Below are 25,102 nucleotides of genomic sequence, written 5' to 3' on the forward strand. Positions count from 1 at the left end.
TCAAGGGCATAGGAATACTTTGCAAAACCTTAACATCTTCCTCAAAAAATGTTTTGTCTCAGGGTGCCTGGGTGGCTCAGTCGGTGTCCAACTCCTGGTTTTGGCTCAGGCCATGATCTCGCGGTTCGTGGGATCGAGCTCCGCATCCGGCTCTGCACTAACAGGCTACTTGAGCTTCTCTCTCCCTCTCTCATTGCCCCTACTCCCACTCTCTCTTGCTGTCTCTCAAAATAAATAAACTTAAAAAAAAAGAAACTTAAAAAATAATGTTTTGTCTCCCGAGCACTTGGGTGGCTCAGTCAGATAAGCATCTGACTCTTGGTTTCGGCTCAGGTCATGATCCCACAGTTCTTGGGATCGAGCCCCGAGTCCAGCTCCGTGCTGACTTGGGATTCGCTCGCTCTCTCTCTCTCTCTCTCTGCCACTCCCCTGCTTGCTCTCTCTCTCAAAATAAATACATAAACTTTAAAAAAAAAATTTCTTTCTGGCACACGTCCTCTTTTCTTAAGTTATAAAGGTGTCTTTCAGCCGACAGAGCTCTCATGACCGTGAGCTTTTCTCTCTGGGGAAAAAAAAAAAAAGCTGACTTCCATAGTACCCAGTGATTCTCTTAGGCTTTTCTGAAAGAACTTGGGCTTGTATTCGGTAGGTGTCCAGCTCACCACATGCACTGCTAAATTTGTCATCTGCTTTTGAAGGATTATGTTCTACCTCGCAGGGCAAATTCCCACTAAATCAGATTTCTTTTCCCCTTGTTGTCGTTCTCCTAGAGAAGTTGAAATCTCCGCTAGAGTTGTCCCCTCTGCTGCCTTTCTAAGGGCGGGTCTGGCTGGGTTTTTGTTTTTTGTTGTTGTTTGTTTGATTTTGTCGTTGTTGCTTGTTTGGAGAGGTGTGTGTGTGTGTGTGTGTGTGTGTGTGTGTGTGTGTATACATCTTTTCTTTTTTTTTTTTTAAAGTTTATTTATTTTTGAGGGAGAGAGGGAGACAGAGCGTGAGCAGGGGAGGCACGGAGAGAGGGAGACACAGAATCGGAAGCAGGCTCCAGGCTCTGAGCTGGCAGCACAGAGCCCGACGCGGGGCTCGTACCCACGGACCGCGAGATCGTGACCTGAGCTGAAGTCGGACGCCCAACCGACTGAGCCACCCAGGCGCCCCCGTATACGTCTTTTCTAACTGCAGTGAAGCTTTTATCAGCTTGGAGATGTGTCATCTGATTTTTAAGTGCATGATTTATTCAATCTCCTTCAGTTATTTCAGGGCCTGTTTCATTTTTTATTCTTCAAGAGTTTTAAAATAAGTATTTAATGCATTAATAACACAATGCATCCGTGCTTGTGTTCAAAACTCCTTTGTGGACTCATATTCTCTGCGGTCTCTGTTTCCTGATGAATTCTGAACTCCCAACATCCAAGCTGTCTCCTCCAGGAGCAGCGGCCCCGCCCCCCATGTTTCACAGGTGTCCACCCAGAGGTCTGGCCTGACTTCCTCTAAAGTTGGCTAAGACGCTCTTTTCTGTCTAAAAAGTGTACTCACTCTGCCTTTCGTTCCTTCAGCATCACATAAAAGGAGACTTAGACTTCCCTGAAGACTGGAATTTTTCTCCAAAGCCTGAATCTCTTCTTCCTTCTTCTGCTAGATTTTGAAAGATGGCACGATAGCAGCTGCTTGATTTTGGATGTTCTCGGATTTATCTTGTGAAGACCGGATCTTCCCGGAAATGTCAACTTGCGCTTTCTCGAATCGATTTTCTTATTGTAGTAAAATATGTATCATGTAGAATTTAACTTGTAACCACTTTTAAGCGCACGGTTCGGTGACACGAAGCATGCTCACGCTGTTACGTGACCATCCCCACTATCCACCCACAGAGCTTTCTCGTCTTCCCAAACTGAGACTCTGTACCTATTAAGCAATAACTCCCACTTTCCTCCTCCCCTCGGCCCCTGGCAACCACCAGTCTACTTTCTTTATCTGTGAATTTGTCTACTCTCTGTACCTCAAACACGTAGAATCATGCAGTATCTGTCCTCTTGGGACTGGCTTACTTCACCAGCATCATGTCCTCAAGGTTCATCCATGGTGGAGCCCGGGTCAGAATCTCCTTCCTCTTTAAGGCTGAATAACCGTCTAGTGTATGGAAAGACCACCTTTTCTTTTTCTTCATCTGTTGATGGACACTTGGGTTGTTCCCTCTTTTAGCCATTGTGAATGATGAGTGTGCAAGTCTCATCTGTTCCAGCCTCAACTTTCAGTGCTCTTGGGTAGTGGCTGGGTCGTATGATCATGCTTTGTTGCATTTTTTCTTTTTTAAACTCTTTTTTTTTTAATTTTTTCATTACGTTCCTTTATTTTTTTTGAGAGGCAAAGAAAGACAGAGAGCGAGTGGGGTAGGGGCAGAGAGAGAGGGAGACACAGAATCCGAAGCAGGCTCCAGGCTCTGAGTTGTCAGCACAGAGTCCGATGCGGGGCTCGAACTCACGAGCCGTGAGATCATGATCTGAGCCGAAGTCGGACGCTCAACCGACTGAGCCACCCGGGGGGGCCCCTACTTTGTTTCATTTTTTCAAGGAAACTCAATACTGTTTTCCACAGCAGCGGCACCATTTTGCATTCCCACCAACAGTGCACAAGGATTACAGTTGTTTTATATCCTTACCAATACTTATTATTTTGGGGTTCGGGGGGAGATTTTTGCCAGGGGGAGGGGAAGTGGTAATTCATTGTAGCTTTGATTTGCCATTCCCTAATGATTCATGACGTCGGGCACCTTTTCATGTGCTTATTGGTCATTTGTATGTCTTCTTTGGGAAAATGTCCATTCACGTCCATTGCCCATTTTTACTTGGATTATTCGTCGTTGAGTTGTTGTTCTTTATATAATCTGGTTATGAACCCTTCATCAGATATGTGATTTGCAAATATCTTCTCCCATCCCATGGGTTGCCTCTTCGTTCTGTTGATGGTGCCCTTTGATGCCTAGAAGTTTTTCATTTTGGTATGGGCCCATGTATCCATCTTTCCAACTTGTTTTAAATATTGGGATTGACCTTATTTTAATCTTTCTTGGATAGTGTCTACTCTATACTCAAGTAGGATTGTATCTTTCTAGATCTGTACTGATGGCCTCCAGTTTCCAGATACCTGATACTGTGTGTGGTCTTCTATTGAAACTGACCATAAATTTGTTTCTGATTAGTCTGAGCTTCTCAAAAATGTGCTCTCCTTCTTCCCAAAAGGCAAAGACCCCAGGTACCAGTTTGTCTCTGCCTGAATGAAGTTGGTTCTTAATAAGGAAAAATCCAATGATGGTCATCAGTATTGCCATTTCACGTGGCAATCAGTGGGGACATGGAGCTGGTCCAAGGTCCCCTGCCACCACCTGCCACCCCCTGGCACTGTGTCTCCAGAGCCACTGTGGTACAGAGCATCACGGCCATCAGCAGACCCTCTGTAGACCAGAGACCGCTGTGGAGTTGACCCAAGAGACTTCCCAGAGAACACCAAGAACATTCTGCCTGGGACCAAATATATATTAAGCATTTACGTTGGGTCACATAGTTTTAGAAGCTGTAAAGCTGTAAAGTAGCTACTTCTAGAAGCTACTCCAACTGTAGAGTGGAGTAAAAATGGAATAGGACTCTCCCTTTTCTGTTAGATGTAACACACTTACGTTGCTGAAAATCTGCCTTGGTCTCTGGGGGCCAAATAACTTACTCTTCTTGAAAAAGTAATTTGTTTGGGGGTGCCCGGATGGCTCAGTCGGGTAAGCGTCCGACTTCGACTCAGGTCATGATGTCACAGTTTGTGAGTTCGAGCCCCGCGTCGGACTCTGTGCTGACAGCTCAGAGCCTGGAGCCTGCTTCGGATTCTGTGTCTCCCTCTCTCTGCCCCTCCCCTGCTCACACTCTGTCTCTCTGTGTGTGTGTCTCTCTCTCTTTCTCTCTCTCTCTCTCAAAAATAAATAAACATCTTAAAACATTTTTAATTAAAAAAAAAGTAATTTGTTGTAGTTTTCAGGGCACAGACATATAAAATGAGCCACTACTGATACCTGATCGGATAGCACTATTTAGTAATGTCAAACAAGTGATGTAAACCCCCCTAGTGGCCAAGAAATTTGAGGGGGTGTAGATGGCTTCAGGTACGGCTGGATCTAGGGTCAAGCATAATTTTACTCAAGCCTCCTCTCTGCTGGCACTGCTCCTTTCCTCCTTCCTGCAAACTCGTGTTCACACCGAAAGCTCTACGTGAATGTCCATAGCAGCTTTATCTGTAATCGCCCCAAACCGGAATCCCTTCAGCAATGAATAGTTGAAGTCTGTCCTACATGCAGGCCGTGGAATTCTGCTCGGCCACAGACAAGGACGGAACTTACTGATGTATACAACAACTGCAAGGGAGTGTGCTGAGTGAAAATTGCTCATCCCCCAAAAAGCTACTTAGTGTATTTATTTTCCATGATTGAAATGATGACATTTTGCAAGTGGAGGGCAGATTAGTGGTTGCCAGGGATCAGGAATGAGAAGGAAGGGGTTCCAGGGGAGCAGGAGAGAGGAAGATATGAGTATAAAAAGACATCACCAGGGATCCTTGTACTTTTGGAACTGTTTTTCATACCTTATTTGTGATAATGGATCCAAGGGCCTCCACTGGTGATAAAGTGTATAAAACTTAACACACACACGCGTACATATACACAAACAAGTGTACATAAAACTGGGAAAATCTGTACAAGACTCATATACTGTATGAATATCAAGATCCTGGCTACAGAGCGCCTGGGTGGGTCAGTCGGTTAAGTACCCAACTTTGGCTCAGGTCATGATCTCGAAGTTTGTGGGTTTGAGGGTCGCATCTGGCTCTGTGCTGACAGCTCAGAGCCTGGAGCGTTCTTCAGATTCTGTGTCTCCCTCTCTCTTTGCCCCTCCCCTGCTCGTGCTCTCTCTCTCTCTCTCTCTCTCTCACACACACACACACACACACACACAAATGAATAAACGTTAATAAAAAATTTTGGAAAAAAAAAGTCCTGGCTGTGACATTACGCCGTAGTCTTGCAAACGCTGTTGCCGGAAGAAGCCGGACACGCTTCACAAAGGATCTCTCTGCACTGTTTTTACAACCGCGTGTGGGTCTATAATTATCTCGATGAAATTTTTAGTCTAGAAAAGCCAGTGAGCCATGTTTGTCTGGGGCTTTTTCTGGCTGTTTCCTTCTGCTAGGTGGAAATTGAGGAGTTCTTCATTCCTGCCGAGCTGGGGCAGGAGTCCCGATTCTCCACGAGTCCACTGAGATTTCAGTGGAGGGGGCGGAACCCATCTCTAGGCTGGCAGGGATGAAGTGTCATCTTCCTACTGGTTTCCTCGGACATCACTCTAGTCGCACTAGTGGGGCAGCTTCCCATGGATGTGGGTCCCCAGCTCGGCCTTTCCTGGCAGGGATATTGAGACGGCAGACCGTGCCCTTGCCTGCTTCTTCAGTGCTGTGTCTAAGATACATGAGTGAGAAAGGGAATTCAAAGGAATTCACTCCCATATCTTTCCTCCAGTCCTCAGGTCCTCGTCAGCCGACCTCCATGTCCCCTTTCAGATATTCTTATTATAAATGTCCCGGACTTTTGGTTGTGCTCAGTGAGAGGAATAGGGACAAGTGCCCTACATGCCATCTTGCCACCACAGGAGCGTCCTCGCGTGCAGGACAGGACAGGACAGGCGTGCCGAGGAGTTCTTACCTCTGGGACCCTCAACCGATGATGGAAGGAAGTTAGTGGATGAATAACACCGGAGTCCTCAGTCCAGGCTGCTCTGAGGTATGAACTGGACGGCCTCTCAGAGGCTTCTAGTGAGAATGAGCCCACAGCCCCCAGCAGTCACCCGACCATCATGGATCCTATATTGACCTCCTTCCCTTCTTTCTCACTCCCCTGCTCCCCCAACCACACTTCCTGGGACCCCTGCCCAAATCAACCACTTAAATCCACCTACTTATCTCAGGGTTTACTTCCGGGGCAACCCAACCTAAGACAGTTGGCCAAATGGCGTCGGAAAAGATAGCAAGGGGAAATCTTCCCCGGTGGGGAGAAGTTGGGGGGTTGGGGGCGGGGGGAGGGTTGACAATGATTTGCAAAGCTTCCCGCCTCGCGTGGAATCTGTCTGTTACCCTCACATTCCCTCGAAGACTTTCAGACTCTAAGACTCTTGGGGTTGCTGTGTCCTCGTGTGACATCTACACCACCAACAACTCCCAAATCAGCATTGTCTGCAGACGTCATTAGGGAGCCAGCCTCCTGTTTTACGCATGCGCCGGGAAAGCCACGCAGAGGCAGAGAAAGGAGCTTCCGTCCCCCACGGTAACCTGGCGTTGGCCTTGGGACCGGGGGGGGGGGCCAGGGTGCTGGAGGCATCTGTGTGCGCTGTGACGAAGTTTAATAAACATTAATGCGGAGGAGGAGATTAGTTAGAGCAAAGTTTGCTTCAAATTAAAGCCGGCAAAGCAGGATCCAGTTATCCACGGGAAAGGGCAACTTGTGAGCAGGCCAAGATTATCACGCCATCATCAATCAGAGGGAAAGAAAAACACGCCTTCCCCCCCTGCTCCCTCCCCTCCTCCTCCTCCTCTTACTAATGCTTTCCCGCTCCAACCAAGGAAGGTTTTGTTTAAGGAAAAAGTTGTTGGACATAATTAGTAATTCTATTATCGTCATATATCTTGATCTGAATAAACACAACCTGCTTTTCCACCATGAGAAATTAGGTGGCGGGGCTGGGGGAGGAGAGGGTCAGGCGGAGGTTTGGGGGCATGAGTGAATCTGCCCCCGGTTTCAGGAGAAGCCTGGAGTCAGGCCTGCTGTCCCAGGGCGGTCCGTGGGATAAGTAAATGGGCTGATAGGAGATGTGTTATCAGAGGCTGAGTCAGCTCAGCTGCTTTGCTCCGACCCCTTGGCAACATCCCCAGGGTAGCTTCTCTCCCGCTCCCCTCTCTGCTACAAATGCTTCCTCCCTCGGGGGAGAACCCAAAAGAATGCACAAGAGCAGAGATATATGCCAGTCTGCACCCCACCTTCTTTAGGGAGAGCAGGAAAGAGGGTGTGGGAAAATCCAGCCATCGCAAACACCTGCATGGGGTCTGCAGCCCCAAACCATTTTTACACTTGGGGTTTTTCTACTTGGGCTGTGAACCTGCACAGCAGCCTCTGTCACTCGCCCCTGAAGTGCCTCTGCTGGTAAGAGGTGAACGGGGCTTCAAGATACAGGTCGGAGAGGTTAACACCACAGTCCCAAAAGGTCAAGCCAACAAATCGAGCTCTGAGAGCGAAAAATCATCAAGCGCCTAAGTACCTTCACTTCTCTCTACCTACCAATTCCAGCTCTCCTATTTTCTTCCGGGCAGCGGAAAACCATGATACATTCTTTCAGTTACCGAAGGGTTATTTTATCCAGAAAATGTGATTTCCCAAATTACAAATATAATACAAGTTGATGTGAGAAAGTCTTAGAAAAAAAGATTATAAGGGATGTTACAAAGCAATGCTTAGTCACATTTCTTTCCAGTCTTTTTTCTATGCGAGTTTTTTCACTTGATCTGTTTTCTCTAGCGATCAAACCGTATTAGACAATGTTTGTTGAATGCCTGCTGTATCAGGCCTTACACCCGTCCACGCTGAACCAGCCTCCGGGTGTTCCCCAAAAGGCAGACAATGACCGGGCGTCTGTGATCCCCATTATCTTCCGACTCAAGTCAGGCCAGGACACAAAATGGTGCTCAGGTCACAGCAATCTTTGCGAATGGGTGGTTTATGTGTGTGCCTTTGTTGGCAAAGACGGTTTTGGGAGATGAGAAGGACTGGAGAATCTATGAAACGGCATAAGGGTTTACAAACACAACAACAACATCATAGTAAATAGTAAGATAATAAACAGTACGATAATAGTAATAAATAAAAATAAACAGTAAGAGTAATAAAACATGATGGCCAGTGCAAATTTTTCCTGGCGAATAGCAGCTCCCTGTGGCTTTGGTGGTGGGGGAACGGAAGCCCTACTCACCATCCAGGCAGGAGCCAGAGACCCCAGGGAGAAGTTCCTGTTCAAACCAGCAAAGAGGAAAACAATGACCGATTACATCACAATACCACCGCCCTTCTAGCGCACCTTTCTTTCCACTCTCTGATCCCTAAAGCAATGACTGTAGCCAACTTTGCCATGCCAGGCTAAACAGGTTCTGGTAACAATTCCAACGCAGGGGTGGGCGAGGGGTTCCGCACCCCAACAGGCAATTCTTAGGACACCCGCTGGGTGTTCCTCAAGTCAACTCAGTTCTGACACTCTCTACCCGAAAGAGCATCAGATTCCACAGGTTGGGGCTCAGTCCTACAAGACTGGCCACCCTAGCTGCAGGCATCCGTCTCGAGTCCAGACGCTTCTGACAGACCAGCTATAAAATCAGAGATGCCCAAGACCCCTCCTTGGGTTCGACTAGTTTGCTAGAGTGGCTCGGAGAACTCATAGAAACATTATACTCCCTAGACCGCCAGTTTGCAAAATTGATTAAATCGCTGGCCATTGGTGACTGATGCAACCTCCAGCCCCTCTACCCTCCCAGGGGCTGGGGGACGGGGGTCCCAAAAATTCCAACCCTGTAATCACTTGATTGGTTCCTCTGGCAACCAGCTGGAATCCTTGGGTTACCTAAGGGTTTTCCAAAAGTCACCTCATTAACATGATAAAAGACACTTGTATTGCTTTGATCAGAGGAAATTCCAAGGGTTTCAGGAGCTCATGCCAGGAACATGATCAAAGACCAAATATATATTTCTTATTATAAATCACAATATCACACAAGCATTGTGCTAAACTCTTCTTGTGCTGTGACCCCTCTCGTTCATATAACCACCCCGCAATATGGGTCCTGTCGTCCCCATTTTAAAGACGGGGAAGTAGAGACTCAGGTGACGCCAAGCCACTTGCCTGGTGGAATCCGTTTTCATTTCCAGTTCCTCTGAACAATTTTCATCTTTTCTGAAGGTTTCCGTGGACGGAACCCAAATGTCCTCCGTCAAGTTCAAAGTCGGCCTTTAACACGGCCCCAGAGCCAGTTCCCAGCTTCTTTTTACGGTTCATCATTTGATAAATGGGTATGCTACTGACACTTTTATGGCTGCTTCACTTTCCCCAACTAGAATGTTCCTTTCCTTCCCAGATGTCTTTGTTTAGTCTTTAGTGTCCATATTGCCCGCTAGCCTGCAAACTCCTGAGAGCGAGGCCATGACCCCGCTTGCACATGGTGTGTGGCTTGTGGCCGAAACCCCGTAGACAGCCACTGAATGAATGCACCCAGTGGGCAGGAATGGTGCCACACATCTCTCCTTGCACTTAACTCAGAGTAGAGCCCCGTGAGCCTCAGCAGCCCCGTGAGCCTCTGGATGAATCTGAGACCAGTGTGGACACTCTCCTCTCCAAATAACTCATAGTCTTGCTGTCCTATGAGACTCAGGCAAACCGTGCCCCTTAAAGACCCATTCCCAATCAGTGGGGGGAGAGGGGGTGGGAGGCACTCAAGCCTGAGGACTCTTCAACTCACATATGCAGGAGGCATTGGAAGGTGCCCCACTTGAGGGAGGGAGTTAGGTTTAATCTCCTTGCCCTCAGCTCCATCTGAACGGTCGGTCTGTTAAGATCTAGTTTTCCATTTGGATTCATGTATTAGAGTAATTACGACAAATTTCACTCAAGGATCCTGAGCATGTGGGAAATATACTTCCTTTGTTTCTCTAAATTCCAAGTAATTCTGATTCTTAAAGTTGTTGTTTTTTTTTTTTAACGTTTATTTATTTTTGGGACAGAGAGAGACAGAGCGTGAACGGGGGAGGGGCAGAGAGAGAGGGAGACACAGAATCGGAAGCAGGCTCCAGGCTCCGAGCCATCAGCCCAGAGCCCGACGCGGGGCTCGAACTCACGGACCGTGAGATCGTGACCCGGGCCGAAGTCGGTCGCTTAACCGACTGAGCCACCCAGGCGCCCCTCCAAGTAATTCTGATTCTTAACCCACATGCCAATGAGATTGCGCAAAAGGTGATCTTAAACACTAAAACCGTATTTTCTCCTCTAAAAGACTTCTGGGGATATGCAAGGGGCTTTGTGGTACAGAACCTTCCAGCACCTGCTCAGAGTGTGTTGTTTTCTGCGAGGACACTCAGTAACACTCCTTCCTTTTCTCCCTCTATCACCTCAGTGAGGTCTAGCTTCCTGGAACAGAAGTCAAGAAGGCTAAATGTTTGTGTGACCGGAGAGATCTGGGAGAGTCCTCCAGCCCTCTTCTGGTCTTATCCAATAACATCAGGGAAGCAAGGGCACGCAGAAGCGTAGGTTACCTTCTTGGAGCTGGAGGAGGAGAATATTCAGAAAGAGCAGAAGCAAATGAACACCTCAGTTACACCTCCATAATCACAATAAACATGGTCAAGGAAAATCAAAGAATCGAAAAAAATTGGTGCTGAGGAAATCGTGCCAGTGATCCAGTCCGTGTTCTCATATCAACGCTGAGTTCCCCATGTCAGCGTCCTCTTGCAAACTCATGCAACAAGCTGACCTCGAATGTCCAACATCTTCCACTCCCCATGTCACCTCCGTCACCCTCCGAGTGGCCATGATGGTGACACAGCCATCCCTTGGACCTGCCCAGCCTCTGACAGTTCGTCCCGCAATCCGCAATCCTGTTCGAGCTCTCTTCTCTCCTTTACCGACCCTGCCCATTTTCTCATCATGACCTCATTCGACCCAAACTAAATTCTCCCTTTCTCTTCACTCCCCGGAAGTCCAGGGGACTCACGGTCAACTTGATCCAGAGCACCCGGGTCCCTCTACTTCCTAATCCTTTCACCTTGCCCTCTTACTGAAACCCACTGGCCGTGCGTGGACTTCATTTCTGGCCCAGTAGCATTCTGGAGAAGTTGTGGCTCTGTGCCAATGACATTCACTGCAATACCCTGATGTGGTTGGCCCTCCGGCCTTCACGGATGTTGCATTATTTCTGCATTCCACTCCCGTTGCTTTCCCAAGGCTATTTGGTACCTCTGTCCTCATGCCTACGAACCAGAGACTTCCAAAAGATTTTACATCTCATTCCACACCCAAATAACTGAGAATAGCTATCCGGCTCACTGTTTTAACGTTTATTTATTTTTGAGACAGAGAGAGACAGAGCATGAACAGGGGAGGGTCAGAGAGAGGGAGACACAGAATCTGAAACAGGCTCCAGGCTCTGAGCGGTCAGCCCAGAGCCCGACGCGGGGCTCGAACTCACGGACCGCGAGATCATGGCCTGAGCCGAAGTCGGACGCTTAACCGACTGAGCCACCCAGGCGCCCCATAGATCACTATTTTAGAAGATGGTGAGGTGGAGGAAAGGGGTGCAGGAATCGATGAATCATGTCTGTCACAGGCACAGGTAAGAGATACTGACTCACTTACTCATCATTCTGCTGCAACCCCACGACACTCCTGTTCTACAGAACTACTCAGCATTCTGAACCATTGAAACCACACAGAGTGAGTTCCTGCAATCTGCTCTTCCTCCCCATCAAAATCTCTCCATAACTTCCTTCCTCATTCCACCCCCTACACACATCAGAGAAAATTAATGTCTCTCCTGAAGGCTAAAGTTAAGGCAGGTTCTGTACCCCGGACCTCCCTGGGCTGCTGTGCGTGGAGCATCTCACCAGTGGCAGGCGAAGGCAGTACAGCAAATACAATCTGGCTTTTTCCAGGCCTCAGCAACCAGCGGGTCTGAATTAGATCATGCGGGGCATTGCTACTTCTGAATGTCCACACCCCTCCCCTAACACAGGCTGGCGGTAGTAATCGGTGTTTTTTTTTTTTTTGTGGCAAGCAACAGAAATTGCCTTTGGTTCAGGCAGGAAGAGGAGGAGGAGGAGGAGAAGAAGAAGGAGAAAGAAGGAGAAGAAAAGCAGGCCCAGAATTGCTGGAAATTCAGGAGGAGCAGGTCCAGAACATAGATAGGAGAAAGGTTGGCTATATTCATTTGCCACGGCTGTGTTAACAAAGCGTCACACACTCGGTGGCTTTCAACAACCGAAGCGTGTTCTCCCATCGTCCTGGAGGCCAGATATCCAAGCTCAAGGTGTGTTACAAGGCCTTACGCTCTTTCCAAAGGTTTCAGAGAAGAAATTTTTCTTGTCTCTTCCAACGGACGGAGCTCCGGGCGGCCCTTGGCTGGCGGCCGAGGCCGTTGCAATCTCTGGCTCGTGGCCACACTGCCTTCTCCTCTGCGTGTCTCTGTCAGAGCGCCCTCTGCCTCCCTCTTGGAAGGATATGTCTGGTCTCCTCTAGGGCTCACGTGGGTAGTACAGGATAAACGGCCCCTCTCAAGATCATTAACCTAAGTTCGTATTTTGCTGTACGAGGCAACCACTGCGCACAGGTCCTGGGGACCCACTGTGGCCCTCTTTGGGCGCCATCATGCAGTCTGGCCCACAGCGATTCTCCGGGGACGCCCCACCAGCACCCCCGCCAAACACTCCATCTTTGCATACTCGGTTCTCGGTGCAAAGTCTAGAAGCAGAATATCTGCCTGGGCCCCGGTCACGCACCCAGGCCCTGGCTCCAGAGGAAGCAGGGGAAGTGGGTATCCAGGCTTTGTGGCTTTTTAGTCAGAGGCGGGCTGTGCTCTAAGCGAGGACGGGGCGGGGAGGGCAGTGCGGGGAGGCACCTCTTGTCCCCACTTTGTGCGGCGCTGTGTGCCCTGAGCCCGAATCACCAGGGCTTGTGCTCAGACCCCCCAGCTCCTGCCTGTGGCCCCTCTCCACGATGCTGCCCAGATAGGAGTCCTCGGGCCCGGCCCAGGAAGTCACTCGGCGAAAATCTCTACTCTTTCCTTCAATCGCTCCTCCCTCTTCCTCATTTAGCCAAAAGCCCTCCTGGATATCACGTGCCTCGTTCCCGACAGTCCTCCCCCATATATAACCCTAAGGAGAGCAAAACCAGATAGAGGCCGCCTAAAGGGGTAAGCCAAGGGCTATGGGAGCACAGAGAAAAGAAATGACTCGCAAGGCAGCATGGAGGGTGCAGAATGTAAATTACCTTTAGACTGCGGGTGGCTAATCCGGTCTGTTCTGTGTCAAAGCCCATCTGGACGCACCCACCCCCCCATCTCCAACTCAGCTGCCACCATCATCTCACACCTGCAAGACGGACCCCCCCCTTCCACCTGCCCCTTCTGGGGCACCTTCCAGGAGGAAGCAAAGGAATTATTTTTTCAGTAAAACGGGCAATGCTGTCTATCACTTAAATCTTTGAAAAGCTTCCCGAGGCACTTTGGGTTGAGTTGGGTCCCCAGAGCAAAGGTATGTTGCATCCCAACTCCTAATACCTGTGCATGTGGCATGAACTTCTTTGGGGGGGGCGGGGTAGGTTCTTTGCACGTTTAATCGAGTCAAGGTGAGGTCATGAGAGTGGGCCTTAGTCTGATGTGGCTGAAGTCTTTATAACAAAAGGAAAATCGGACACAGGCACAGACGTGGAGGGAAGACAGCCGTGGAAAGACAGAGTTAAGCTGACAGTAAGCCAAGGAATGCCTGAAGCCACCAGAAGCTGGAAGAGGCAAGGAAGGATCTTCCCCTAGAGGTCTGGAGGGAGTGTGGACCTGCCAACACCTTGATTTCAGGCTGGCAGCCTCCAGAACTGTCAAACAATACATCTCTGTTGTGTGAAGCCACCCAGTTTGTGCCGCTTTGCTACGGCAGCCCCAGGAAATTAACACACCTGGGATACAATTCGGATCCCACGTGGCTACATAGTCACACATGATCTGGCACTTGACGTTTCATCTTGGTCTCCCAGCATTAAGACAAGGCAAGACAAAACAAAACAACAAAGCAAGACAAAACAAAACAACACAACAAAACCTTCCTATGTTCCGGTTGGCTTTCCTGGAGTATACCAATGGCTTTTCTGCCTCGGCTGCTTGGCAGCACTGTCCCCTCTGCTCACTCGTTTTACACGTCTTCTAGCCACTACTCCCCAACCGTCATGGCTCAGCTTAAATGGCTCTCGCCCTGGAAGACCATTCCTGATTCCACAGGTGGGTTCCCCCGCCCCTACCCTGATTCATCTTCACCATGCGGCTCCACTGATTTATATCATAACAATACCACAATCTGTATTTCTCCATTTCTTTACCTGCTGGCTTTTTTGATAGCTTACCTCCCCCCCGGCACATCAGCTCCAGGAGAACGGGGACCTCATCGGTCAGACACACCACTTCCCCCCCGACTCCCGCCTTGCCCGGCACGGAGCCGGGCACGGTGCAACGTCCAAATGAGTCTTTGTCAAGTGCGTGCATGCATGATGCAATCTTGGGCACCGGTGTGAGCATAGCCGTGGAGGCCAGAGTACTGTGTGTTCTGAGTGCTGAGCACAGAAGTTCGAAAGGAGAGGAAGATAAGTAGACACTCGTCAGGGAAACATGCAGTGGACATTGCTTGCTGGAAAGGAGACTGATTATGGAGATCTCAGGATGCCTGCTGGGGCATTTGGACTTAATTCTGTATTAAAATGGGAGTCATCAAAGATTTTTGAGCAGCAGTGACCCAAGATGACCTGTGCCTTAAGGAGATCTCTCACGTGCAAGCATGGAGAATGGATTGGACAGGTGGGCAATGGGAATCCCGGAGGCCGGCGAGACGGCTATTAAAATGTTCCAGGTGAGAGGTGAGGGGAGCTTGACCCAGGGCAGGGGCAGTGGGGATGGAAAAGGGCAGGAGATGCAGGGTCTGAACCGACAGCTCAGCGGATGCTTGCGTATGGGAGCGGAGGGGTTGGGAGGGTGGGGGACAGCTTCAGTTCTCCCGGCTGGAGTGACTGGACACAGGGAAAGGCCCCCCAGTACCTGCAGGAGGTGGCTTTCAAGGAAATGCATCCACAAGCCAGCACGTAGATGTTTTTATCTGCTCCTAGCAAATTACATGGCTCAAGGTTAACTCGCATAGCCAGTTGCATTTTGAAGGCTTTCTTGCTCAAAGCGCAAGAAATAAGAGGCCATTCTTCTGCAGGATTATTTCAGGGAGGGGTTGGCCATCTGGACCACAGGGGAAGCCATAGGACTTTGGCCAGCCAAGCAGCTCCAGAAAGGCCCTTCCCAACTCTTGAGCCAAAACCGCTCCACACAGGACTGCTGGGAGACCTCTCCCCTCCCACTGAGTCAGGATGAATTTTTAACTCACTATTGATCAGGCAATTTTAAAATCAATTTTAATTAAATGAAAGATTTCTATCAGGATTGCTTCTTTCTGGACAGTAAATTGGGCCTTGTAATAACACTTACATTGGAACATCTCTCATACAAGTAGCAGAGTCCATCATAAATAAGTAAAGACCCTTCTCCTTATTATGCATTTGGGGGAAATCGAGGTTAGAGGTTTTGCCCGAGGCCCTGCAGTAATGGGGACAGAAATCAGGAACTTGAATCATGGGGATACCGACATCCAATCCCACTAATACTGCTCTCAGCCTCCAAAATCCCTCTCCTTATAATGGAATAAAGGGAAAATTGATCCCTGTCAGTTACCGGGAAAGGAGAAATCGGGAGTATTTAACTGGCAAAGATTAAGCAAGGGCACTGAGTAGTGCGCAAAGGATGTGGTTCATTATCTGAAGGCATTTTCCTGGTGAGAAACGGTCTCACTTGGTTGGCTTGTAGAAATATTGCCCCAACAGGGAGAGGTCCTGTTTAAATCAGTCCTTTACATGAGTCACTGACACAACCCGCTTCCTTATCTCGTAACCAGGTCTCGTCTTCCCCACACTGTGCCACCTGGAACTTTCTACACCGTCCACCTGCAGATGCGGCCCCCTGAACCAGCCTTGGCTGGGCCTCGACCGACCACCTGTGGCCGTTAGACTTTCTCTTGCTGCCTTAGTCCGGGATGCCACCGGGCCCGATGGGCGAGTGTATCTGAGACCTGCCGCACATCATGGAGCCTTCCTAGCCTGCTCTGCCTAGCGGCCCAGCGTCCTTCTCGACTGGACAGCTCCTCCCGATTAGGGCCCAGGAGACAGTCCTTCGTCCTGTATCCCAGCTTCTGCCTGAGACTTCACTTTAGTCAAGCGTGTGAAGGTATCTTTCACGTATGGTAGAATTGACCTTTTTGTGTACAAATCTATGAAATTTGACGTAGGCGTAGTTGGGTAGCCATCACCACCGTCAAGATATAGAACGGCTCCACCACCCCTCCAAATTCCCTTATGCCCCTTTGTAGACCACCCTACCCCCAGCCCCTGGCAACCACTGATCTGTTTTCTGGCTCTATGGTTTTGATGTTTCCAGGCTGCCATATAGCCGAAATCGTGCAGCACCCTGCGCTTCCGGCTTCTTTCACTTACCAGAATACATCTGAGACTCACCTGTGCTGAGCATACCGGTTGTTCCCTCCTTTTCATTGCTGACCAATATTTCGCTGTGCGTATGTGCCGCGGCTCATCTACCCATGCACCAGTCGAAGGACATTTGTGTCATTTCCAATCTGGCTCAGGGACTGATGAAGTTCTACAAACGTTCGCACGCAGGTTTTGGCGTTAACATACGCTTTCGTTACCTTGGGGTAAACACTTAGTAGTGAGACTCCTGCGTGTCATGGTAAGAGTGTCACTTTCTAAGAAATTGCCAGACGGTTCACAGAGCGGCTGGACCCATCGCGCATCCCCACCATCAGCGTACAAGGATCCCAGTCGTCCCGCACCCTCCCAGCATCCGGTTTTTTGTCGTTCTCCAGTCTACTGAGATTTTGCCTTGCACAAATGGGCGCCACACCATTCGCTGCCTTTAGCAACACTGTGGATTATACAGCCACTAGCCAGCCACTCCTTGCTAAAAGAAGACAGATTTTGGTCAACCTCACTCCGGCAGCCACGTCCTTCAGGGTGAATTGGACACACTCCCAACTCGAGCCAGTGGGTAAATGCTGTTTTCTCAGACACCGAGGGTGGGTCTACTCCCTTGCCACGCTACCCCAGGAACATGTTTTGTCAAACAGCAATGAAGAGTTCGGGATCAAGGCTCACCATGCCTGTGCTTAAATTATGGCTCTGATGCTCACTAGTGGTACCATAGTTCCCCAAACCCTCAGAGCTACTGGTCCTCTTCTGCAGAAATAGCTGTGATTGTAGAACCTACCTCGAGGGTTGCTATAAGAGCCGAATGAATCAAATGCGCGGAAGTTCTTAGCCTTGCGCCCAGCAGATAAATGTTGTCATTATTATATTATCAAATGATTTCTCATTCCCTGCCTTTGCCCGAATGTATGTAGTACGGAAGAGGTTTACATCCCCAGGCAAGCAGTATTTAAAGACAATTAACCAAATTAAAATCTCACACAGATATTCCAAAGCCATTTACATGTTTCTTAAACAAGTAAACAAACAAATCTAACAGGGCTTCATTTTCTAAAACAGAAATCACCCCTTCAGAGGGCCATTCTAATAGGCTCGTTGAAGAGATGCCTGATGAGTTTCTTTGAATCCAATGTTTGCCTGATGTAGGTCTCCATAATTATACACATATGGCAGCCACATCAGACTCTGGCATCAGGGGACAAGACTTGGCCTGCAGTGGTTTCTTCTCCAGGCACAAACCCATCCTGTGCCCAGACATGACCACTGGGACACTCGTTGCCCATTAGAGAGAGGAATCTCCTCTTGACCATAAAACTGAAGAGGTATAATTTCATTTTTGGACCATTTATCCTTTACTCTGGATGGGTGGTAAAGCATGTCTTTTTAAAAAGATTGCTGAGAGCCCCCCCGCCCCCCCCCCCACCGCCCTAGTTTATTTAACTTCTTGTAATACGTGGCATAAAGAGGAAACATACTCAAGACATCCAGAGATCCTGACCTCTGCTTACTCGGGCTCCTGCCTCATAGTCTAGGGACAGTTTCTAGAAGAGTTGCAGGTACCTTCTAAGAGTATCTAATTCTTCGAGATGTTATAGAAGGGTTTCTCAAAAAGAGGATGGCCATCCCTGTTACGGCCATCTGGAGGTGGGCTCACGAATATGAAATTTATGATATTCACTAGGTTATTGTTACATACATTCAAGTTTGAAAAACACTGATTTAGAGCAGTTGTCAAACTAATGCCCATGGATCAAATCCCGCCAGCGGCCTGTTTTTGTAAATAAAGTTTTATTGCAACACAGCCACATCCCTCTGTTTGTGTATTGTCCATGGCTGCTTTTACGCTATCACAGCAGAGGTGAGTCGTTGGACAGCGTGTATGGCTCACGAAACCTAAAGTATTCGCTCTCTGACTCTTTATAGAACGAGTGCCAATCCCAGCTTTACAAAAATGCCATGTGATGTGGGTATCAGTCATTGTGTGAATAATAGAAAGGTATGCTAGGTCTATTATCAATCAGTGTAGTATTCTTCCTCCATTCATTCTTGTATTCATATTATTTTAAATAATAATGCGAGACAGCGCACATATATTCAGCGTCCACAACAGGCCAGGCATTATGCTATGTACTGAAAAACACGGTGATCCCCATGGAGTCCCTGTGAGGTTTGTAGATGTGACATATTTTATCAAATCCAAGTCACCATTGATTAAGGACATTATTATTTTATGCACTATTAAGAAGGAAAATATGCTATCAATTAAATCATGACACAATATTTCCTTATGCCTTAGAAATTTTATTTTCTAATTATCAAAAGGCTCTTTTAGATTTATTTTTTTATCACTCTTGGCATACATAAAAAATTACATGCAATATTCCTGCCTAGAAGCGGCAGTCTCTGGACTCTTACTCTAGGTTGCTGACCCCCTGTCTGCAAGACGGTTGCAGGCACTCTCTTGATCTTATCAGAAAGTACCCATAAAAAGTTTTCAGACCAAGTTCATGCATGTGAAGGCAATGATATCTACATCGCAACTGCCACTTGGTCAATAGTGTTTGTAAGAGGCAATCAATCACAACATTTCAGGTATGTTAAATGATTTTCAAAAGATGATCCTCATTGAGTTGGTTGAGATACAGTTTATTGCTTGATGAGTAAGAAGTCAAGGGATATTGGCTCAGTCCTAGGGAAATGGCCTCCCCAGGATGAGTTGGGGCAGGCTGGCCAGAAGGGGCAGGAGGGTGGAGAATCCCTTGTCTGTGACTCTGACGGGGAGAACAAAAGGTGGCCTCTGGCTGTCCCCCGTCCTCAGGACACTGTGCCGCAGGTACATCTGTAGGCTGTCTGTTCCCACTTGAGACCGATACCCTCCAGGGCACAAGCATGGCCTGGTTTATCTCTGAGCTGTTAAGAGACCTAACAGAGCACCTGGAAAAGTACATGAATCAGCAACCCTCGTTCCTTAAATAAGCAAGTGAGGGGGGAACAGGGAGAAGGGGGTCCTGCAGCCAGGAGCTCTAGGGACCAATCCTCAAGCCACCACATGTGACCAAGGATGTTTGAGAGTCTCGGATGGGAAGATAAGCCCCAGCCTGGAGTCTGCCCAAGGGATGGCTATGGAGGGTTCTAAGGAAAGATTAGGGCCTGAGGCCCAGCAGGGCTGTGCCTGCTCCTGGACCTTGGACTCCAGCCACTGCAGAACCCTAAAGGCTTACGATGGAAATCTCCTGATTTTATCTTTTCAGTGTCACTATCTCGGGGAAGCGGGCTTTCATGTGATCCTGCTGGGGGAGGCCGATCACAGACCTCGAATGGCCTCAAGAATGGGAATGGCCAGGGCGCCTGGGTGGCTCAGTCGGTTGAACGTCTGACTTCGGCTCAGGTCACGATCTCGCTGGGTCTGTGAGTTCGAGCCCCGCGTCGGGCTCTGCGCTGACAGCTCGGAGCCTGAAGCCTGCTTCGGATTCTGCGTCTCCCTCTCCCTCTGCCCCTCCCTGCTCATGCTCTGTCTCTCTCTGTCTCTCGATAATAACTAAACATTAAAAAAAAAATTAAAAAAAAAAAAGAAAAGAATGGGAATGGCCAGCTTCTCCATCAGGCACAACAGGCTCTGTGCTTAGCGCCCACAATACTTTTAGGAGCTCAGGGATATGTTTTGATTTCTGTGAAAATCAGGAGGAAAAAAGTGAACAGAAAATAGCCGGGATGATATTTGTCTTAATACCAACACAATAACAAAATATAATATTATATATATTAAATATTTATATAATATTTATATATAATATTATAATAATTATAAATATAATATAAATATAAATGTAAATTATATGAATATAAATATAATATGAATATAAATATAATTTTATATATATATATATATATATATATATATATATATATATTTTGTGGAGAACAAGGCCCATGAAGGCAAAATTGCCTCAGGTCTATGACATGTCCATTAAAGTCTTATGGGACCCTGAGACTAGTCATGTGACACAGGTCACGTCCATCAGACACTCTCAGGAACATGATTCTGGGGAGATGAGTTCCAACATCAGGGACAAGACCGTCTGCCATATTGGCTGTGGAGAAACACATCAGTCAGGAACCCTGGAAAGATGCCCAAGCTCACAAGGTTGTTCACCTCTGAACGGTGGAGAGCAGAATGGGATTAGCGCCTGGGAGTTAAGTTGGTTTTGTTTTATTTATTTAGCCAAACAAAATAAGAGCAAAATAATAATAATAATAATAACTCCACCAGAAGCAAATATAGCAAAATGAACACCTGTTATTAAATCTGGGTGGGAGGAGATTAATGAGTAATTTCTTATTCTCTTTCTACGTAAAAGCTTTTGATCTCTTAAGAAAATAAGTGACAGCCCATTCATCCTTGAACCAAGGATCACAGGAGCCACTCTGGTCCCTTTCCTTTCTCAAGCATAGTGGCTTAATTTTTCCTTTGAGTCTGTGAACTACCTTTATAATTAGGCTCTCCTCTCACTTCTTTCCCCTTAATCAAGGCGCTGTTGTTATTTTTTGGAGTCAAGGAATCCAAATTCATTCGTGTGCACCACCAGCTGCTGATGGTGGAGGTGACCAGTTTTCTAGGATGGAGGGGTCCTTTCATTTGGCTCTCATCCGGTCTGGAAGCCCTTAAAACGCCAGTTGTATGTGGCACAGGTGGGCCAGGATGGACACCGGTCCAGACTTACTGGACCTACTGGTCTACCCTGGTATCATCTCTAGGTGGCATTCCGGGCAAACAGTTCTTCCCAAAAAATGAGGCTGCCTGACCAAGGGACTTGGCGGTGGGGAATGAGAAGGGGCAAGCCAAAAGAAAAGCCATACTACATTTCAGGTATTACGATGGGTCCTCCTCCAGTATCCCCTGAAAATCCTGAGCCTCTTGTGACTGAGGTCTAGAAGTGATCGGCTAATGTATCATCCAAGCGAGGAGACATTTAAGAATGAAAAGGGGTGCTCGTATGATTACACCAGGATGCTAGACATAAAGGGGAAAGTCCCAGGTAAACTGAGGCACACAGTCATCCCGCTTATGAAGCTTAGTTAGGTTTCTCGTGTGAGGTCACACAACTAACCAGTGCTGGGCTGTAATCTGAGCCCGGGTGGTTTCATCCCTAAGAAGAGAACAGGTCTTGGGACTTCTAAGAAGCCCATGTGTTGTGGGCTGAGTTGTGTCTTCCTAAAATTCATATGTTGGAGCCCTAACCACCGATACCTTAGAATTTAACCGTATTTGGAGGGAAGGGTTAAAGAAGGGATGAAGTTAAAATGACACCTTTAGTGTGGGCCCTAATCCAGCCTGGCTGGTGTCCTTATAAGAGGAGGAAAGTTGGACACGTAGAGACACCAGGGGCTCACGCACACGGAAGGAGGGCCACGTGAGGGCACAGAGAGAAGGTGGCCATCCGCAGGCCAGGGAGAAAGGCCTCAGGAGAAACCAAACCTGCCGCCCGCACCTCGATCTTGGACTTCCATCCTTCAGAACAGTAAGAAATTCGTTTCTGTCGCTCAAGCCACTCTGTCTGCAGTACTGTGTTACGGTGGCCTGAGCAAAGTGATACAGCCAGAGAATGCTGGAAACAAAGACAGATGCCGGTGACGACTCTAGGGTCTGAAGTCTCGACCCTTCGGTCCTGTCTGCACCCCTGTGGCGATCAGCAGAGGAGCCCGTGTTGGCACAAACAGCCCTGCGTGTTTGTATCCTTGGACGGCAATGAAGGAGGATTGCGGGCCCTACAGGAGTCTGTCTCAGAGGCCAGAAACACCCAAAGGGACGGGTAAGTGGTGGCCGTCCTGAAGAGGACAGAGAAGGAGGCTGGGTCCACAGGTGGAAAGAAGTACTCAAGTAGCCGCTTAGCCCGGAGCACTGCCCCCCCCACCCCCGCCCCCAACCCGCTCCCAACCCGCTCCCAGTAGACTTAAAAGTCAGAAGGTCTGTGCTCCACCCCCCGCCCCTCACCAGACACCAGGGAGATTCAATTACATTTAGAGACACAATGTCTGCCTCCCCTGGATTAATTTCCGGATCCTGACAAAGCTTGTCCTTATCTCTTTTTTCTTGCTGAGAGCAAGAACCCCATAAAATTGTCTCTATCAGGGACCAAGAAATGAGTCAGGGCAAGGCGCGCATGAGGATCCGGGCCCCGTGTGTCTCTCTGGGCTCGAAACTCACTGGTGTCCTCATCTAGATGGGGGGGAGCCCGTGCACCGAAATTTGCTGTAGAGCCCACACATCCCCTTTCTGTCTGAAAGGATCCATCCTGTCAGGGCCGTGGGCAGGAGACGGATGTGCTGTGGGCATGAATTACGTAGCAGTAGGAGCGCAGCCCCCAGTATGCCGGGCTCTGGGCCATTCTGCCCTCACGGGGCTTTAAGACAACAGGAGTAGCAAGGATGCCCGGGGCCAGCGTGTAGAGAGTGCTTTCAGGGTGCTAACCCCTTCACACACACCCTCTTATTTTATCCTCACGACAGCCTCCGGAGATAGGGCCACCTGTCTGCCCATAAAGCAGACATCATTTTAATCCCCATTGTGCAGACTGGTAAACGGTGGTTTCGAGAAATCAAACAGTTGGCCACAGTTGTGTAGCTGGTAAGGAGGAAACCAAAAATCTCTCTGATGTCGGCACCAACCTGTTAACAATGGTCTTCCATCCAATCAGAGTGTGAGTTCCTCTGTGGGGTATCGAGCAATAACCCAGATGTGGACCAATGCTGTGAGTTGAAAGAAAGAAAGAAAGAAAGAAAGAAAGAAAGAAAGAAAGAGAAAGAAAGAAAGAAAAAGAGAGAAAGCATGTGTGCCCCCAGTTCGCAGGCATGATCTCATGTAATCCACAAGCAACCCTGGGACACGTATTTTTATCATCGTCGCCACTTTACAGAAGGGAAACAATGGAAACTTGCCGAGTTTACCCAGCAAAGAAGGGAAACAGTTAGAATTTGCCCCCAGAGAATCCTGAGCCCAGAACTCAGGTGCCAAGCACTACACTCTACTCCTCTTCCCGAGGGTGACTGGGATGTTTTGCAGGCTGAGCAGTGAGTTTCGAGGAAGAGGTTAAGAGATAAGATGGGATATGACCAGAGCTACAAACGGTAACATGTACCCTGGGGAGTTGCTTCCGGGCCTGGGATACCCCAACCCCAGCGTAAGAAGCACACCTCTCCTACCCAGCTCAAATCCCCAAAGCGAGCCGGACGGCGTTGGATTTCTCGGATGTCGTACTGTTTAATGTTCTTTCAAAGTGTGTTAGACCCTGTAGCCCACGATTACTCCCAGGTGCAAAATTGTATGCACAAACAGTTGCAGCAGTAATTTACCGACTGTGAGCTCAATCAGCCAATTGTGAGCACAATTAGCTGCTCCCTCCTCATTTGGAAGGAGCCGGGGGGGGGGGGGGAATGATTGCCTCTGCAATTAGCCAGTTGTGGGCAGCTCGGTTTGCTTGTGCAATTTTGCACCCTCAAACGTGGAATGTGCAAAAGTGGCGCGTGCCCGGGAACTCTATCCCCTGGGCTCCGAACACCCCACCTGATGTCCACCCACAGACCTCTGTACGTGGCCACGAAGGCGTGGCGCTGGGATCCGCGCGCAGGTTGCAGCCTCAGAAAGAAAGAACCCGCTCCAGCCTCCTGGAATGCTACACTCGCTGAAAAACAACCCTTTCCATATTTGGGTAGGGGAGGGAGGGAGAGAGATGAGACGCTAACTTGGGTTGGCCTAGGGAAAGGTGAGTTCAAGGTTGGGGAGACCTGAACATTGATCATTCGGGTCCAAGACAGACCCATCCGAAAACTTTCAGCTCATAATGGGGAACCTTTCCCCTCATCAGAATCATGGCTTTGAGGAGTTGGCCGAGACTAGAAACCAGGTCGGATGGGAGAATTGAAACGTCATTTACGTCACGGACACAGTCAACAATTTCTCTCTTCCCTCTTCCTGTATCCTGCTTCAAAAAAAACCAGGGGTGCCTGAGCGGCTCAGTCGGTTGAGCGTCTGACTGGCCCAGGTCATGATCTCACGGTTCACGGGTTCGAGTCCCACGTCGGGCTCTGTGCTCACAGCTCAGAACCTGGAGCCCGCTTCGGATTCTGTGTCTCCCTCTCTCTCTGCCCCTCCCCCAGCTCATGCTCTGTCTCTCAAAAATAAATAAATGCTAAAAAAAAAAAAAAAAAAAAAAAGAGCAAAGTCCTCCCACCAGAGTGGGGCAGACTCCTAGCCACCTGATCCCACGGAGGGAAACTCCGAGATCCAGAGACTTTTATTGTAACTGTCTACAAAATAAGCTGCAGTCTGATTGGATTTGTACCAGTTTCTCCTTAGCCATGAACTGACTAAAAAGAACAGCTCACCCTATGTCAAGGGAGATTTCGCTGCACCGATAGGCCTTTCTACCCAGGAACAACACATCCTGTAGGTTTGTGAAGGAAAGGTAACTGATGGTTATCCCCAGCTGTCCTGTGAGCCTTCTATAAAGGCACCCGTTCACTCTTTCTAACTGCTCTGAATCTATCAGGAAAGCGCAGCATTATTCATATTTGCCAGAATGGGGAATGACCCAAGGGCCCATCAACAGATGAACAGATAAACAAAATGTGGGATAGCCATTCTCTAGAATAGTATTCAGCCATAAAAAGGAGTGAAGTGCTGATACATGGTAAGCCCT

The sequence above is a fragment of the Lynx canadensis genome, chromosome A3, assembly GCF_007474595.2.
Source record: "Lynx canadensis isolate LIC74 chromosome A3, mLynCan4.pri.v2, whole genome shotgun sequence".
NCBI lineage: Eukaryota > Metazoa > Chordata > Mammalia > Carnivora > Felidae > Lynx > Lynx canadensis.